Source organism: Phyllobates terribilis, unplaced genomic scaffold (genome assembly GCF_046119375.1).
Source record: "Phyllobates terribilis strain yellow unplaced genomic scaffold, ASM4611937v1 Scaffold_40__1_contigs__length_11209783, whole genome shotgun sequence".
Classification (NCBI taxonomy): Eukaryota; Metazoa; Chordata; class Amphibia; order Anura; family Dendrobatidae; genus Phyllobates; species Phyllobates terribilis.
In genome coordinates this window covers 1,180,223-1,197,563 of record NW_027362800.1, presented here as the reverse complement: position 1 = coordinate 1,197,563, position 17,341 = coordinate 1,180,223, and the positions used below count along the sequence as shown (strand labels likewise).

At 54.0% G+C, this 17,341-nt stretch overlaps 1 long non-coding RNA gene across 1 annotated transcript in view; it reads right to left on the bottom strand.

Moving 5' to 3' along the window:
• The window catches only part of LOC141184084 (uncharacterized), an 80,410-nt gene extending 63,404 nt beyond the window's left edge, over positions 1–17,006 (bottom strand). The window contains exons 1-3 of the long non-coding RNA XR_012258873.1: positions 16,946–17,006; positions 11,845–11,907; positions 9,812–10,025 (exon numbers count right to left, since the gene is read on the bottom strand). This is a non-coding gene — a long non-coding RNA (uncharacterized lncRNA). The remainder of the gene's footprint in view (positions 1–9,811; positions 10,026–11,844; positions 11,908–16,945) is intronic.
• Between the last annotated feature and the right edge of the window lie 335 nt (positions 17,007–17,341).

The window sequence follows — 17,341 nt, the reverse complement described above, 5'->3', positions numbered from 1 at the left end:
GGAGCCAAGGTGAGGGCAGGCCAGAGCGAGAGCAGGCCGGAGCCAAGGCGAGGGCAGGCCAGAGCCAGATCCAGAGCAGGCCAGAGTCAGGGCGAGAGCAGGCCGGATCCAAGGCGAAGGCACACCAGAGCCAGAGCGAGAGTAGGCCAGAGCCAAGGCAAGGGCAGGCCAGAGCCAGAGCGAGAGAAGGCCGGAGCCAAGGCAGGGGCAGGCCGGAACAAGGGCGAGAGCAGGCCGGAGACAGGGCGAGGCCAGAGGGAGAGCAGGCCAGAACAAGAGTAGGCCAGAGCCAGGGCGAGAACATGCCGGAGCCAGGGCGAGGGCAGGCCAGAGCCAGAGAGAGGGCAGGCCGGAGACAAGGCGAGAGCAGGCCGGAGCCAAGGCGAGGGCAAGCCAGAGAGAGAGCAGGCCGGAGCCAGAGCGAGAGCAGGCCGGAGCCAGAGCGAGATCAGGCCGGAGCCAGAGCGAGAGCAGGCCGGAGCCAGATCCAGAGCAGGCCGGAGCCAGAGAGAGAGCAGGGCAGAGCCAGAGAGAGAGCAGGGCAGAGCCAGAACGAGAGCAGACCGGAGCCAAGTCGAGGGCAGGCCAGAGCCAGAGCGAGAGTAGGCCAGAGCCAAGGCAAGGGCAGGCCAGAGCCAGAACGAGAGAAGGACCGGGTCAAGGTAAGGGCAGGCCGGAACCAGGGCGAGAACAGGCAGGAGCCAGGGCGAGGCCAGAGCCAGAGCGAGAGCAGGCCAGAGCCAGAGAGAGAGTAGGCCGGAGCCAGAGAGAGAGTAGGCCGGAGCCAGGGCGATGGCAGGCCAGAGCCAAAAAGAGAGCAGGCCGGAGCCAGGGCGAGGGCAGGCCAGAGCCAGAGCGAGAGCAGGCCGGAGCTAGGGCGAGGGCAGGCCAGAGCCAGAGCAAGAGCAGGCCGGAGCCAAGGCGAGGGAAGGCCAGAGCCAGAGCAAGAGCAGGCCAGAGCCAAGGCGAGGGAAGGCCAGAGCCAGAGCGAGAACAGGCCAGAGCCAGAGCGACAACAGGCCAGAGCGAGAACAGGCCAGAGCCAGAGCGAGAGCAGTCCGGAGCCAAGGGCAGGCCAGAGCCAGAGAAAGAGAACAGGCCTTAGCCAGAGCTAGAGCAGGCTGGAGCCAGGGCGAGGGCAGGCCGGAGCCAAGGTGAAGGCTGGCTGGAGCCAGAGCAAGAGCAGGCCGGAGCAAGGGCGTGGGCAGGCCGGAGCCAAGGCGAGAGAGAGCAGGCCAGAGCCAAGGCGAGGGCAGGCGAGAGCCAGAGCGAGAGCAGGCCGGAGCCAGGGCGAGAGCAGGCCGGAGCCAGGGCGAGAGGAGGCCGGAGCCAGGGCGAGAGGAGGCCGGAGCCAAAGCGAGGGCAGGCCAGAGCCAGATCCATAGCAGGTCGGAGCCAGTGCGAGGGCAGGCCAGAGCCAGAGCGTGAGCAGGCCGGAACCAGGGCAAGAGCAGGCCGGAGCCAAGGCAAGGGCAGGCCAGAGCGAGGGCAGGCCAGAGCCAAGGCAAGGGAAGGCCAGAGGCAGGGCGAGAGCAGGCCGGAGCCAATGCGAGGGCTGGCTGGAGCCAGAGGAAGGGCAGGCCGGAGTCAGGGCGAGGGCAGGCAGGAGCCAGAGAGAGAGCAGGCCGGAGCCAGGTCGATGGCAGGCCAGAGACAGAGCGAGAGCAGTTCAGAGCCAGAGAGAGAGCAGGACGTAGCCAAGGCGAGGGTAGGCCGGAGCCCGAGCTGTGGCATAGTGGAGCCAAGTCCCTGAGGGCAGGCCAGAGCCAGAGCGAGTGCAGGCCGAAGCAAAGGCAGGCCAAAGCCAGAGTGCGTGCAGGCCGGAGCCAAGGCAAAGGCAGGCCAGAGCGAGAGCAGTCTGGAGCCAGAGCGAGAGCAGGCCGGATCCAAGGCGACGGCAGGCCAAAACCAGAGCGAGAGAATGCCGGAGCCAGGGCGAGAGCAGGACAGATCGAGAGCAGGCCAGAGACAGGGCGAGGGCAGGCCGGAGCCAGAGCGAGAGCAGGCCGGAGCCAAGGGCAGGCCAGAGCCAGAGAAAGAGAACAGGCCTCAGCCAGAGCTAGAGCAGGCTGGAGCCAGGGCGAGGGCAGACTCTCAGAGCCAGAGCGAGAGCAGGCCAGAGCCAGATCAGGCCGGAGTCAGGGTGAGGGGAGGCCGGAGCCAGGGCGAGAGCAGGCCGGAGCCAAGGCGAGGGCAGGCCGGAGCCAGAGCAGGAGCTGGCCGGAGCCAAGTCGAGGGCTGCCCAGAGCCAGAGCAAGGGCAGGCCGGAGCCAGGGCGAGTGCAGGCTGAAGCCAGAGCGAAAGCAGGCCGGAGCAAGGGCGAGAGCAGGCCGGAGCCAAGGCGAAGGCAGACCAGAGTCAGAGCGAGGGCAGGCCGGAGCCAAGGCAAGGGCAGGCCGGAGCCAAGGCAAGGGCAGGCCGGAGCCAAGGCAAGGGCAGGCCGGAGCCAGAGCGAGGGCAGGCCGGAGCCAGAGCGAGAGTAGGCCGGAGTCAAGTTGAGGTCAGGTCAGATAGAGAGCAGGCATGAGGCAAGGTAAGGGCAGGCTGGAACCAGAGCGAGAGCAGGCCGGAGCCAAGGAGAGAGCAGGTAGTAGGGCGAGAATAGGCAGGAGCCAAGGAGAGGGCAGGCAGGAAGGAGACAGAGAGATAGCAGGCCTCCGGAGCCAGGACGAGGGCAGGCCGGAGCCAGTGCGAGAGCAGGCCGGAGACAAGGAGAGGACAGGCAAAAGCTAAAGTGAGAGCAAGCAAGAGCAAGGGCGAGAGCAGGCCGGAGCCAAGGCAAGGGCAGGCCAGAGCGAGAGCAGGCCGGAGCCAGGGTGACGGCAGGCCAGAGGTAGAGCAAGAGCAGGCGGAGCCAGGGCAAGAGCAGGCCGGAGCCAAGGTGAGGGCTGGCTGGAGCCAGAGCAAGGGCAGGCCGGAGCAAGGGCGTGGGCAGGCCGGAGCCAGAGGGAGAGCAGGCCGGAGCCAAGACGAGAGAGAGCAGGCCAGAGCCAAGGCGAGGGCAGGCGAGAGCCAGAGCGAGAGCAGGCCGGAGCCAGGGCGAGAGGAGGCCGGAGCCAAAGCGAGGGCAGGCCAGAGCCAGATCCATAGCAGGTCGGAGCCCGTGCGAGGGCAGGCCAGAGCCAGAGCGTGAGCAGGCCGGAGCCAGGCCAAGAGCAGGCCGGAGCCAAGGCAAGGGAAGGCCAGAGCGAGAGCAGGCCAGAGCCAAGGCAAGGGAAGGCCAGAGCCAGGGCGAGAGCAGGCCGGAGCCAATGCGAGGGCTGGCCGGAGCCAGAGGAAGGGCAGTCCGGAGTCAGGGCGAGGGCAGGCAGGAGCCAGAGAGAGAGCAGGCCAGAGCCAGGTCGAGGGCAGGCCAGAGACAGAGCGAGAGCAGTTCAGAGCCAGGGAGAGAGCAGGACGTAGCCAAGGCGAGGGAGGGTAGGCCGGAGCCAGAGCTGTGGCATAGTGGAGCCAAGTCCCTGAGGGCAGGTCAGAGAGAGAGCAGGCCAGAGACAGAGCGAGTGCAGGCCGAAGCAAAGGCAGGCCAAAGCCAGAGTGAGTGCAGGCCGGAGCCAAGGCAAAGGCAGGCCAGAGCGAGAGCAGGCTGGAGCCAGAGCGAGAGCAGGCCGGATCCAAGGCGACGGCAGGCCAAAACCAGAGCGAGAGAATGCCGGAGCCAGGGCGAGAGCAGGACAGATCGAGAGCACGCCAGAGACAGGGTGAGGGCAGGCCGGAGCCAGAGCGAGAGCAGGCCGGAGCCAGAGCGAGAGCAGCCGGAGATAAGGCGAGGGCAGCCCGGAGCCAGAGTGAGAGTAGGCCGGAGCCAGGACGAGGGCAGGCCGGAGCTAGACCGAGAGAGAACAGGCCGGAGCCAGGGCAAGGGCAGGCCGGAGCAAGAGCGAGGGCAGGCCGGAGAAATAGCGAGGGCAGGCCGGAGCCAGGACGAGGGCAGGCCGGAGCCAGGACGAGGGCAGGCCGGAGCCAGGACGAGGGCAGGCCGGAGCCAGGACGAGAGCAGGCCGGAGCCAAGGCGAGGGCAGGCCGGAGACAGAGCAGGAGCTGGCCGGAGCCAAGGCGCGCCAGAGTCAGAGCAGGGCAGGCCGGAGCCAAGGCGCGCCAGAGTCAGAGCAAGGGCAGGCCGAAGCCAGGGCGAGGGCAGGCCGAAGCCAGAGCGAGAACAGGCCGGAGCCAGGGCGAGCGGAGGCCGGAGCAAAGGCGAGGGCATACCAGAGTCAGTGCGAGAGCAGGCTGGAGCCAAGGAGAGGGTAGGCCAGAGCCAGAGCGAGAGAAGGCCAGAGCCAGAGCAGGCCGGAGCCAGGGCGAGGGCAGGCCAGAGCCAGAGCGAGAGTAGGCCAGAGCCAAGGCTAGGGCAGGCGCAAGCCAGAGAGAGAGCAGGCCGGAGCCGAGGCAAGGGGAGGCCAGAACCAGAGCAAGAGCAGGCCAGAGCGAGACCAGGCCAGAGCCAGAGCGAGAGCAGGCAGGAGCCAGGGAGAGGGCAGACCGGTGCCAAAGCGAGAGCAGGCCGGAGGCAAGGCGAGGGCAGGCAAGAGGCCACAGAGCGAGAGCAGGCCGGAGCCAAGGCAAGGGCAGGCCAGAGCCAGAAAGAGAGTAGGCCTGAGCCAGAGCGAGAGCTGGCCGGAGCCAAGGCGAAGGCAGGCCAGAACCAGAGCGAGAGCAGGCCGGAGTCAAGACGAGGGCAGGCCAGAGCAAGAGCATGCTGGAGCCAAGGCGAGGGCTGGCCGGAGCCAGAGTAAGGGCAGGCATGAGCCAGAGTGAGAGCAGGCCGTAGCCAGAGGGAGAGCAGGCCGGAGACAGGGCGAGGGCAGGCCGGAGCCAGATCGAGGGCAGGCCGGAGCCAATTAGAGGGCAGGCCGGAGCCAGTGCGAGGGCAGGCCGCAGCCAGGGCGAGAGCTGGCCAGAGCCAAGGCGAGGGTTTGTTGGAGCCAAAGCAAGGGCAGGCCGGAGCCAGGGCGAGGGCAGGCCGATGCCAGAGCAAGAGAAGGCCGGAGCCAGTTAGATGGAAGTCCGGAGCCAGGGCGAGGGTAGGCCGGAGCCAGGGCAGGAGCAGGCCGGAGCCAAGGCGAAGGCAGGCCAGAACCAGAGCGAGAGCAGGCCGGAGTCAAGACGAGGGCAGGCCAGAGCCAGAGCAAGAGCATGCTGGAGCCAAGGCGAGGGCAGGCCGGAGCCAGAGGGAGAGCAGGCCGGAGCCAGGGCGAGGGCAAGCCGGAGCCAGTGGGAGGGCAGGCCGCAGCCAGGGCGAGAGCTGGTCAGAGCCAAGGCGAGGGCTTGCCGGAGCCAAAGCAAGGGCAGGCCGGAGCCAGGGCGAGGGAAGGCCAAAGCAAGAGCGAGACCAGGCTGGAGACAAGGTGAGGGCAGGCCAAAGCAAGAGCGAGACCAGGCTGGAGACAAGGTGAGTGCAGGCCAGAGCCAGAACAAGAGTAGGCCAGAGCCAGAGCGAGAGCAGGACAGAGCCAGAGCGAGATCAGGCCGGAGCCGGGGCGAGAGCAGGCCGGAGCCAAGGCGAGGGCAGGCCGAAGCCAGAGCAGGAGCCGGCAGGAGCCAAGGCGAGGGCTGGCAGGAGCCAGAGCAAGGGCAGGTCGAAGCAAGGGCGAGTGCAGGCCGAAGCCAGAGCGAGAGCAGGCACGAGCCAGGGCGAGAGCAGATCGGAGCCAAGGCAAGGGCAGGCCAGAGCCAGAGCAGGCCGGAGCCAGGACTAGGGAAGCAGGAGCCAGGGCGAGAGCAAGCCATAGCCAAGGCGAGGGCAGGACAGAGCCTAGCCAGAGCAGGCCGGAGCCAGAGCGACAGCAGGCCGGAGCCAAGGCGAGGCAGGCCAGAGCGAGAGCAGGCCAGAGCCAGCGCGAGATCAGGCCGGAGCCAGAGAGAGGGCAGGCCGGAGCCAGTTAGAGGGCAGGCCGGAGCCAGGGCGAGGGCAGGCTGGAGCCAGGGCGACGGCAGGCCGGAGCCAGGGCGAGAGCAGGCCGGAGCCAAGGCGAGCGCAGGCTGAAGCCAAAGCAGGTGCTGGCCTTCCGGAGCAAAGGCGAGGGCTGGCCAGAGCAAGGGCAGGCCGAAGCCAGAGCGAGAGCAGGCCGGAGCAAGGGCGAGAGCAGGTCGGAGCAAGGGCGAGAGCAGGCCGGAGCCAAGGTGAGGGCAGACCAGAGTCAGAGCGAGAGGAGGCCGGAGCCAGAGCGAGAGCAGGCCGGAGCCAAGGCGAGGCAGGCCAGAGCCAGAGCGAGAGCAGGCCGGAGCCAGAGCGAGATCAGGCCGGAGCCAGGGCGAGGGCAGGCCGGAGCCAGTTAGAGAGCAGGCCGGAGCCAGGGCGAGGGCAGGCCGGAGCCAGGGCGAGAGCAGGCCGGAGCCAGTGCGAGGGCAGGCCGGAGCCAGGGCGAGAGCAGGCCGGAGCCAAGGCGAGGGCAGGCCGAAGCCAGAGCAGGTGCTGGCCTTCCGGAGCAAAGGTGAGGGCTGGCCGGAGCAAGGGCAGGCCGGAGCCAGGGCGAGAGCAGGCCGAAGCCAGAGCGAGAGCAGGCCTGAGCCAGTGCGAGAGCAGGCCAGAGTCAGAGCGAGAGCAGGACAGAGCCAGGGCAAAGGCAGGCCAGAGCCAGAGTGAGAGCATGCCGGAGCCAGGATATTTCAAAGCAAGCAGACCTTCTAATATGGGCCATAGAAGTATGTATAGATTTACATTTCTATAACCTTTATGCCCATATTAGAGGTCTGATAAGTCCTAGGGGGTGACAGATTCCCTTTAAAGCTTGTGTCGTGGTTGGCCTCTAGCCCGGTGTCTCATGTGTTGGGTTTGCCCACTCCAGGTCCTCCTGAAGGAGGAAGTAGGATTTCTCTTTTTATTTTGTGCTTTTGGCTTCTTGCCCAGTGATAGGGGCGGATCTCATCCTCTCAGGCCTAGCCCAACCCTAACCCTAGCCCTAACCCTAACCCCAACCCTACCACAACCCTAAGCCTAGAGTTTATATTTTACGATGTTTAGACAACTTTATTCTTCGAGTCAGTGCGATTACAGCGATACCAGAATCATATCGGGTTTTTATGATTGACAACTGTCACACACTAAAAGACGCATTTTTTCGTAAAATCTAGTTTTTGCATCGCCATATTTTGAGAGCTATAATTTTTCCATATTTTGGCCGACAGAGTCATGTGGCGTCTTGTTTTTTGAGGGATGAGTTGACGTTTTTATTGGTGCCATTATCAGGCACGTGACATATTTTGATTGCTCTCTATTCCGATTAATGGGAGGCAGAATAAACAAAAACCAACAATTCAGGAAATGCTTTTTTTTTTTTTTTTTTTTTTTGATGCTGTTCCGCGTGTGGTAAAATTGATAAGGTAGCTTTATTCTTCGGGTCAGTACGTTTACAGTGGTACCACATTTATATCGATTTTCTATGTTTTGGCGCTTTTACACAATAAAAGCTATTTTATAGAAAAAATCATTTTTTTGCATCGCTTTATTCTGAGAGCTATAACTTTTTTATTTTTCGGCTGATGGAGCTGTATGGCGGCTTGTTTTTTGCGGGACAAGATGACGTTTTCAGTGGTATCATTATTATTTATATTCGTCTTTTTGATCGCGTGTTATTCCATTTTTTGTTTGGCGGTATGATGATAAAGCATTGTTTTTTGCTTCATTTTTTATTTATTTTTTTTACCATGTTCACTGAAAGGGCTAACTAGTGGGACAGTTTTATAGGTCAGGTCATTCTGGACGCGGCGATACCAAATATGTGTACTTTTATTGTTTTTTTTTCCATAATAATATTTATTGATGGGTACATTATATTTTTCTTTTTGGTGTATTTTTTTTTTATTCACTTTCTGACACTTTTTTTTACTTTTATTCTTTGTCCCACTATGGGACTTTCACTTTTTTTATTCTGATCGCCTGTATAGCATGGGGATGGAGCACCAGCCCTGTGCTATACAGGCTGTCAGCGCTGCAAATGCAGAAGATACTTTGGTCATGCACTGCGCATGCCAAAATATCTTCCTGCTGTCTGGTGACCCAGATGTTGTCATGACGACATTGGGTCGTCATGGCAACATCCAGGAAGCCGCGGCAGACATCGCTGGACGCCGGCAGGAGAGGCGAGTATCCCGATCACCTCCCCTTGCCCCCGCAATGCTGCGATCGACTCAGCTGCGACAATCGGCTGACACCCGGCGGCGATCGCACCCGCACAGCCTGTGTGCGGGCGCGATCGCAAAGACGTACTAATACGTATCAGGCTCTTAAGTCCCATGGCGCAGATACGTATTAGTACGTCTTGAGCTTTAAAGGGGTTAAACTACAACTCCAATGTCAGCCCCTAATTCAATAGGAACCAAAGATCTGAGAACAGAGAATGATAATAAAATAATTTGTCCACATAAATGGCAAAACTACCCAAAAATGGAGCCCCATAAAGATGTCCCAACTTGACCTCCCCCACCCACCTAATATCAACTGATCGTCAGCAATTTCTCATTTAGACAAGGGGTTGTCCTGAAAATGTCTTATTACAGAGTGTTCCCGGCAATCCATGATAAATCCGGTGGATACATTATAAGTATACCAAAGCTTAAAAGTAAAGAGCTACTTACCTGGACTCGTCCTCTTCCAGCTGTCAGGTTATAGTGACACAAGATGGCAGCAGTGTAGAAATTTATACATTCTATTCCAATTGTGATGTCTATGATGTCATGTGCCTTGTGATGTCATAATAGCTATCACTGTCATTTCAAATTTACAACGGCAAGAAAAACTTGATTTCATGGTTTAAGAAAAAATATGGTGGGTAATTGCAGCCTGTGATTATTTTACATATTGTTATTAATATTTGTCATGTCCTTCACTGCTGCCTCCTGCACTGCTTTTTATATACTGTTTATTTTAATAATGGACAATTCACAAGCCCTGCATGTAGAATATATAGTTAATGGCCTCTGTTGAATGACTAGATGCCTATTAGAGCAATAAGATATACTGTATGTCTACAATCTTTTGGCTGAGTCTAAGGGCTCATACTCATTTGCGTTTAAATCACACGAGTGCAATCTGATAACAAAAAATTGGATTGCACTCTGACTCTTGTTATTGAATGATTATGTGTTCATCTGTGATTTTTTTTTCCCAGCTCGGATCGAACTGAGAAAAAAAAAATCACAGCATGCTGCAAGTGGCTGCATATATCAGACGAGACTCGCCAATGCAAGTCAATGTGTGCGAGAAAAAAAAAGCACAGCAAACGGACCATGCTTATGCCATCCATATAGCGTCCATATAATACGCATCTATGTAACACCTTTCAGTGACTGTGGCGGCATCTCAGCACACAAATCCTGTATCTCACATCTTTGTCTGGCCTTGTCTTCTGTGTTTTGGCCATCATGCCAACAAGACAAGGGTGATTGGGGCAAGAGACATGCTGGTGAGGGGGTTGTTGGCTGCCGTGATGCTGGTAATGGAGGTGGCTGCCAAGATGCTGGCACTGAAGGTGGCTGCCGTGATGGTGCCACTGTAGTTGGTGGTGGTTGCTGTGATGCTGTGACTGGAGGTGGTGGTGATGGCTGCTGTGATGCTGGTACTGGAGGTGGTGGTGATTGCCGTGATGCTGGCACTGCTAAGTGCCCTTCTTGGGGGGTCTAATGACCGGGTTTGGTTGTCCTCAGAAAGTTGCCACCTTTCAAGGAATTAAAAGATGGCCATCGGTGAATTTGATGGCGCAGCGGCAGACAAAACAATTTGGAGGGCAGCCCTGGTCTGCAGCCTCAATAAAAAGGGAAAGTGCCTGAAATAACGGGCCAGGCTTAGACAAAAACTCTCATCATCATCACTCACAGGTATTCCCATGTCACGTACGCCAGTGATGGTGGGACGATAGCGATGCTGGCTTATTGGTGCATGAGGGGAGGTGTCGAGGGGCTGTGGTGTACTGGTGCTCTCCGCAGGCTCTTCTTCTTTCTGGCCCCCAGCTCCGGCCTCCATTTCAGATTCCTCTCTGGCTTCCAGCACCTCCAAGCTACAGGTATTTCCCTTTTTGGTCCAGTCAGATCTGTAAGGTCAGGGATGACAGAGAAAAAAGCATTTTTAATATGCAAAATAATAATCAAACCATTACAACAAATAAAACTGAAAAAGATAACCACTTACGGGTGAAAATCTAGGACTAGGGTCAAAAACTGGAGCCGGTCATAATATAGGTACAGTACAGACCAAAAGTTTGGACAAACCTTCTCATTTAAAGATTTTTCTGTATTTTCATGATTTTGAAAATTGTACATTCACACTGAAGGCATCAAAACTATGAATTAACACATGTGGAATTATATACTTAACAAAAAAGTGTGAAACAACTGAAAATATGTCTAATATTCTAGGTTCTTCAAAGTAGCCTCCTTTTGCTTTGATGACTGCTTTGCACACTCTTGGCATTCTCTTGATGAGCTTCAAGAGGTAGTCACTGGAAATGGTTTTCACTTCACAGGTGTGCACTGTCAGGTTTAATAAATGGGATTTCTTGCCTTATAAATGGGGTTGGGACCATCAGTTGTGTTGTGCAGAAGTCAGGTGGATACACAGCTGATAGTCCTACTGAATAGACTGTTAGAATTTGTATTATGGCAAGAAAAAAGCAGCTAAGTAAAGAAAAACGAGTGGCCATCATTACTTTAAGACATGAAGGTCAGTCAGTGCGAAAAATTGGGCAAACTTTGAAAGTGTCCCCAAGTGCAGGTGCAAAAACCATCAAGCACTACAAAGATACTGGCTCACATGAGGACCGCCCCAGGAAAGGAAGATCAAGAGTCACCTCTGCTTCTGAGGATAAGTTTATCCGAGTCACCAGCCTCAGAAATCGCAGGTTAACAGCAGCTCAGATTAGAGACCAGGTCAATGCCGCACAGAGTTCTAGCAGCAGATACATCTCTACAACAACTGAAGGAGACTTTGTGCAGCAGGCCTTCATGGTAAAATAGCTGCTAGGAAACCATTGCTAAGGACAGGCAACAAGCAAAAGAGACTTGTTTGGGCTAAAGAACACAAGGAATGGACATTAGACCAGTGGAAATCTGTGTTTTGGTCTGATGAGTCCAAATTTGAGATCTTTGGTTCCAACCACCGTGTCTTTGTGCGACGCAGAAAAGGTGAACGGATGGACTCTACATGCCTGGTTCCCACCGTGAAGCATGGATGAGGAGGTGTGATGGTGTGGGGGTGCTTTACTGGTGACACTGTTGGGGATTTATTCAAAATTGAAGGCATACTAAATCAGCATGGCTACCACAGCATCTTGCAACGACATTCTATTCCATCCGATTTGCGTTTAGTTGGACCATCATTTATTTTTCAACAGGACAATGACCCCAAACACACCTCCAGGCTGTGTAAGGGCTATTTGACCAAGAAGGAGAGTGATGGGGTGCTACGCCAGATGACCTGGCCTCCACAGTCACCAGACCTGAACCTAATCGACATGGTTTGGGGTGAGCTGGACCGCAGAGTGAAGGCAAAAGGGCCAACAAGTGCTAAGCATCTCTGGGAACTCCTTCAAGATTGTTGGAAGACCATTTCCAGTGACTACCTCTTGAAGCTCATCAAGAGAATGCCAAGAGTGTGCAAAGCAGTCATCAAAGCAAAAGGAGGCTACTTTGAAGAACCTAGAATATAAGACATATTTTCAGTTGTTTCACACTTTTTTGTTAAGTATATAATTCCACATGTGTTAATTCATAGTTTTGATGCCTTCAGTGTAAATGTACAATTTTCATAGTCATGAAAATACAGAAAAATCTTTAAATGAGAAGGTGTGTCCAAACTTTTGGTCTGTACTGTACGGCCTTTCTTTTTAAGAGCCACATCACCACTCTTCCTACCCTGTTGTCGCTCGCGGCGGAACTGGTCCCGGCAACTGCTCCATAATCTTGTCACTACACCCACTGGAAAGAAAAGTGGAAGAGATTATATACAATTTTTATAGGTAAAGGATGCTGTATGTAATAACATGTATAGTGTGTATTCTAATATCACTGCTAGCAGGGGCTGGCTGACAAATTTTTGCCTGGGGGCAAGCACACAGCAGTGGTCCATGAGTAGCGGCCCATCCTTAAAGGTCGTTTTCCCACAAACAATAGTATATTTTAATCAATAGGTCTTGGAGTAATAATAATTTCCACAATTGGATGTGATATAATAATGTTCCTGTGCTGAGATAATCTTATAAATGTGCCCCTGCTGTGTACTGTGTAATGGCTGTGTCTGACCGTGCAGGAACATGGTCTGATCATACCACATCTCCTGGGCAGGGGGGGAGAAAAAGAGGATACAGGCAGGATAGCAGGGGATCACAGAGGATTCTTTTTGTGAGTAAAACATTTCAATGCCTGTTTTTAAACAATATTTTAGCTCAAAGAAAGACTCAGCTGTGATCCCCTGCTGTAATGTATATATACTCTCTTTATATATAGATGATTAGCGTGCACACAGTCTGTAGGTCAAGGTGCAGGTACACGGGATGTGGAATCCCCAGAATCGGCGTAGATTAAATCACCGCACATTCTAGTTTCATGACGCAAACTAAAGTCTATTTGAAGACATGCAATAAGACACATTTAAGGTGCAGGGAATAATGCAACAGTAAATGAACGTTTTGACCCATCGTTTGCATCTTGAAACTAGAGTGTGCAGTGATTTAATCGATGCTATATACTCTTTTGCTTCCTCCCCTGCCCAGTAGCTGTGGTATGATCAGACCATGTTCCTGCACAGTCAGACACAGCCACTACACAGTACACAGCAGGGGCACATTTATAACATTATCTCAGCACAGGGACATTTTATTTAAACACATCCAATTGTGGAAGTTATTATTATTATTCCAAGATCTATTGATTAAAATATACTTTTGTTCGCAGAAAACCCCTTCAACATGTTTATTACCAGCTGCTTCATAGGCTATATTCACACAAACGTATTGTCTAAGTGCTGTCCGTGGAGAAAAATGACAGCACTTGGTCCAGTTCAGGTGAGCATTTAAAACTGGTAATACATAAGCATAATATGTACAATGTCTGACCACTACAACACGGATTTAGGTTGTTAGAGGTGTAATGCAAGTAATCCAAGGTACGCTGTGCTTTTCTACACTCCTAAACAGAGTAAGGCTAAGTGCCCACAATGCAGAAATGCTGAGAATTTTTCCAGAGCGTTTCTGCATCTCCCTGGCAGAAAAAACGCATGCGGATTCTATGAGTTTTCCTGCCAGGGACAAGCAGAAGTGAAGCGCTCTTCACATGCATTTCCGCATGCGGGTTGTCAAGCGCTTTGCAAGCGATTTTAGCATCACTTGGAAAGTGCTGGAGAACTTGGTCACACTATATAAATCCATGCAACCGGTATGGATTTATATAGTGTGACCGTAAAAGAATGGTAAAAAATAAATATTATACTTACCTTCTGACGGCCCCTGGTCTCCTTATCCGATGCGTCCGGTCTTCCCGGTGTCTTGCGGTTGTGTAAAAGGACCTGCCATGACGTCATTTAGTCATGTGACGGGTCAAGAGACCGCCGACGTCAGCGGTCGCGTGACCTGTCACATGACTAAATGACGTCATGGCAGGTCCTTTTAGACCATCATGAGCTGCCAGGAAGCCAGGACGCATCGCTATGGAGACCGGGGGCCATCAGAAGGTAAGTATAATGTATATTTTTAATTTTAATTCTTTTTTTTTTTACAGGTACTATGGTACCCGGGTCTGGAGGAGAGTCTCTTCTTCTCCAAATCTGGGTACCATCCGCACATTGAATCGCTAAATATCCGCATGTGCACATGTAGTCATGCGGATATTATGCAATTCAATGCAAGTCAATGGCGGCGAAAACGCTGCGATTACACAAAATAATTGTTAGTGCGGCGGATTTTTCCGCATTGATAATCCGCAGCGGAAATTTCCGCAGCATGTGCACAGCAGATGCGGATTATCATTGGGGAACATAGCAGACCTTCTACCAAGCGTTTTTTAAGCGTTTCTGCAGCGGAATTGCCGTTGCGGAAACACTTAAAAAACGCATAGTGGGCACACAGCCTAAAGGTGGCCACACATAAGCACAGGTCTGCCAGATAGATACCTAGGAATTATTATTTTGTGTATTATTTCCTACATACTTGATCGAGCAAGTCATCAATGTAAAAGTCCACTCCACATTATAGTATATGATGTACGAGTCACTAATTATCATGTGTGTCCCATCTGATGTCTGTGCACACAGTGAACATATTATACCACATACAATACAATATACATAGGAGAATATATGACTGATATATAGAGATGAGCAACTTCATTTGCAGGACCCTGATCCAATGGTCAGATGAATATTCAGTGGCTGCTGGATAGGAGCCCTGACAGCCTCCTACCTGACACCATTCTCTTTCTCTGCCTTTGATTTGTAGCCAGGCACAAGGTCATGTATGTGTCACGCCAAAAAGATGACATCATGCAAAGACTATAATCAAAAGAGGAGTCAGAGATGCCGGCAGGCGGGAGGAGGCTCGCGGGGCTCTGGTCTGGTGGCCACAGACTACTGACGGGACTGTTTGACCAGTGTCCTGCGAATCAATTCGCTCATCTGTACTGGAATAAGATATATTATGACTACATACATCAGATATTACATACAGAATAGCATGTGACAGTTATATACCACACTATGAGCACAGACATCAGATATTACACCAGTGACAGATTATCCTCTGTATAACATTGGATGCCTGTATCAAAGTCCATCACATCCAGTATACAGCATAATATGTGATGGTATGCGATATACTGGGATACAGACATCACATATTCATACCTCTCAACTTTTGAAGAACAGAAAGGGGGACAGAAAGGTGCTATGCGCGGCAAATTTTGGCCTCGCCCCTGGTCACACCCCAATCCACGCCCATTTACCATTATCTTTCTCGCCCGGCAGGAGGAGTTGTCAGAGGGGCGCTGGTAGTGAGGGAAATTCAGCAGACGGCCGAGACTGCAAGGCCCAGACCCAAATCCAGGACTGTCCACTGTATCCAGGGCAGCTGGGACTAGAGATGAGCAGATGGATTCCGGGGCCTCCAGTCGGGGGTCCGGGTCAGTGCTACCTGGCGGCTGGACTGGAGGCCATGAGTCTCTTATCTTCCGGGGCAGTGCGGCCTCATCTGTGAGTCCTGCTCATCTCTTGTTGGGACCTGAGGGTTATTTTTTGTTCCCTCATTCACAGTCGGAGCCGCCAGAACTTTCTCATCTTTATGTAGATTCATTATACGACATCTGGCTTTCTTGTGGTGGCTCTAACTGTATATTGGGGGCTATGCGAGGGCTCATACCGTAGGTAGGGGTGGTGTGTGCTAATACTGTATGTACGGGGTAGTGTGGGGGCTCATACTGTATATAGGGGGATGTCAGCATACTTAAATCTGCTCAATATTAAGTGATAATATAAATATACAAAAAATATATAATTAATATGTTAATATTAATTTGAACCTATTGGTTCGGGCTCCACAACAATCACGGTCTCTCACGTGGCCCCTTGGGAAAATTAATCTCCCACCCCTGCCTATTTCAAAGCGCTATGTTAAAAATCACACAGACATCATACACACAGCGGGCACCACCATCACACAGACATCATACACACAGCGGGCACAACCATCACACAGACATCATACACACAGCGGGCACAACCATCACACAGACATCACACACACAGCGGGCACAACCATCACACAGACATCACACACACAGCGGGCACAACCATCACACAGACATCACACACACAGCGGGCACAACCATCACACAGACATCACACACACAGCGGGCACAACCATCACACAGACATCATACACACAGCGGGCACAACCATCACACAGACACCATACACACAGCGGGCACAACCATCACACAGACATCATACACACAGCGGGCACAACCATCACACAGACATCATACACACAGCGGGCACAACCATCACACGGACATCACACACACAGCGGGCACAACCATCACACGGACATCACACACACAGCGGACACAACCATCACACACACCGCGGGCACAACCATCACACGGACATCACACACACAGCGGGCACAACCATCACACGGACATCATACACACAGCGGGCACAACCATCACACGGACATCACACACACAGCGGGCACAACCATCACACGGGCATCACACACACAGCGGGCACAACCATCACACCGACATCACACACACAGCGGGCACAACCATCACACAGACATCACGCACACAGCGGGCACAACCATCACACAGACATCATGCACACAGCGGGAACAACTATCACACAGACATCATACACACAGCGGGCACAACCATCACACAGACACCATACACACAGCGGGCACAACCATCACACAGACATCATACACACAGCGGGCACAACCATCACACAGACATCATACACACAGCGGGCACAACCATCACACAGACATCACACACACAGCGGGCACAACCATCACACAGACATCATACACACAGCGGGCACAACCATCACACAGACATCATACACACAGCGGGCACAACCATCACACAGACATCATACACACAGCGGGCACAACCATCACACAGACATCATACACACAGCGGGCACAACCATCACACGGACATCATACACACAGCGGGCACAACCATCACACAGACATCATACACACAGCGGGCACAACATGACATGTATATATTCCCTTCTTCTCCATCATGTCTCCAGTGGCAGTGGTGGGGCCTGGTGTTTGCAATCAGCAGCAGAGTATGGGCTGTACGCAGGAGAGCTGTCAGCCCTGCAGTGCCCCTAAATCCCGTTCCCATCCCCCCTAGTCCCGACTGCAGAGCTGCTGGTGACATTGCATGAGCCCCCTCCCATCCTGTAATAACAGCAGCCACAGATGGGAGAGGCTGCGGGTCTCCCCCTCACCTCAGGACCGCACCTTGTTGTCATGTCCTCCGCAGACTTGGCCCCGCCCCCTGACCCCTCACCTCCTCATGCTGTGCGGTCTCTGCACAGTAGAATTCCTCTGCCCTGATGCCGGGGAGGAGCAGAGAGCGGGAGGCGGAGCTACAAGGGGTCACACACAGCATGGAAAGCCTGCGTGTCTGGAGGAAAAGCCCAGTGCCCAGCAGCGCCCCTGCCGGGAGAAGAGCTGAGCCGGGCCGGGACTGAGCCCTCAAATCGGGACAGGCCCAGGGAATAGGGGAGGCTTGTTAGCTCTGGATATTATACCCGCCTCCTATTATCCTGTATATAATATGGGATGTCTGGGCCTATAGTATATATATTATACCACCTACAGGCTAATATGTAACTAGTGCA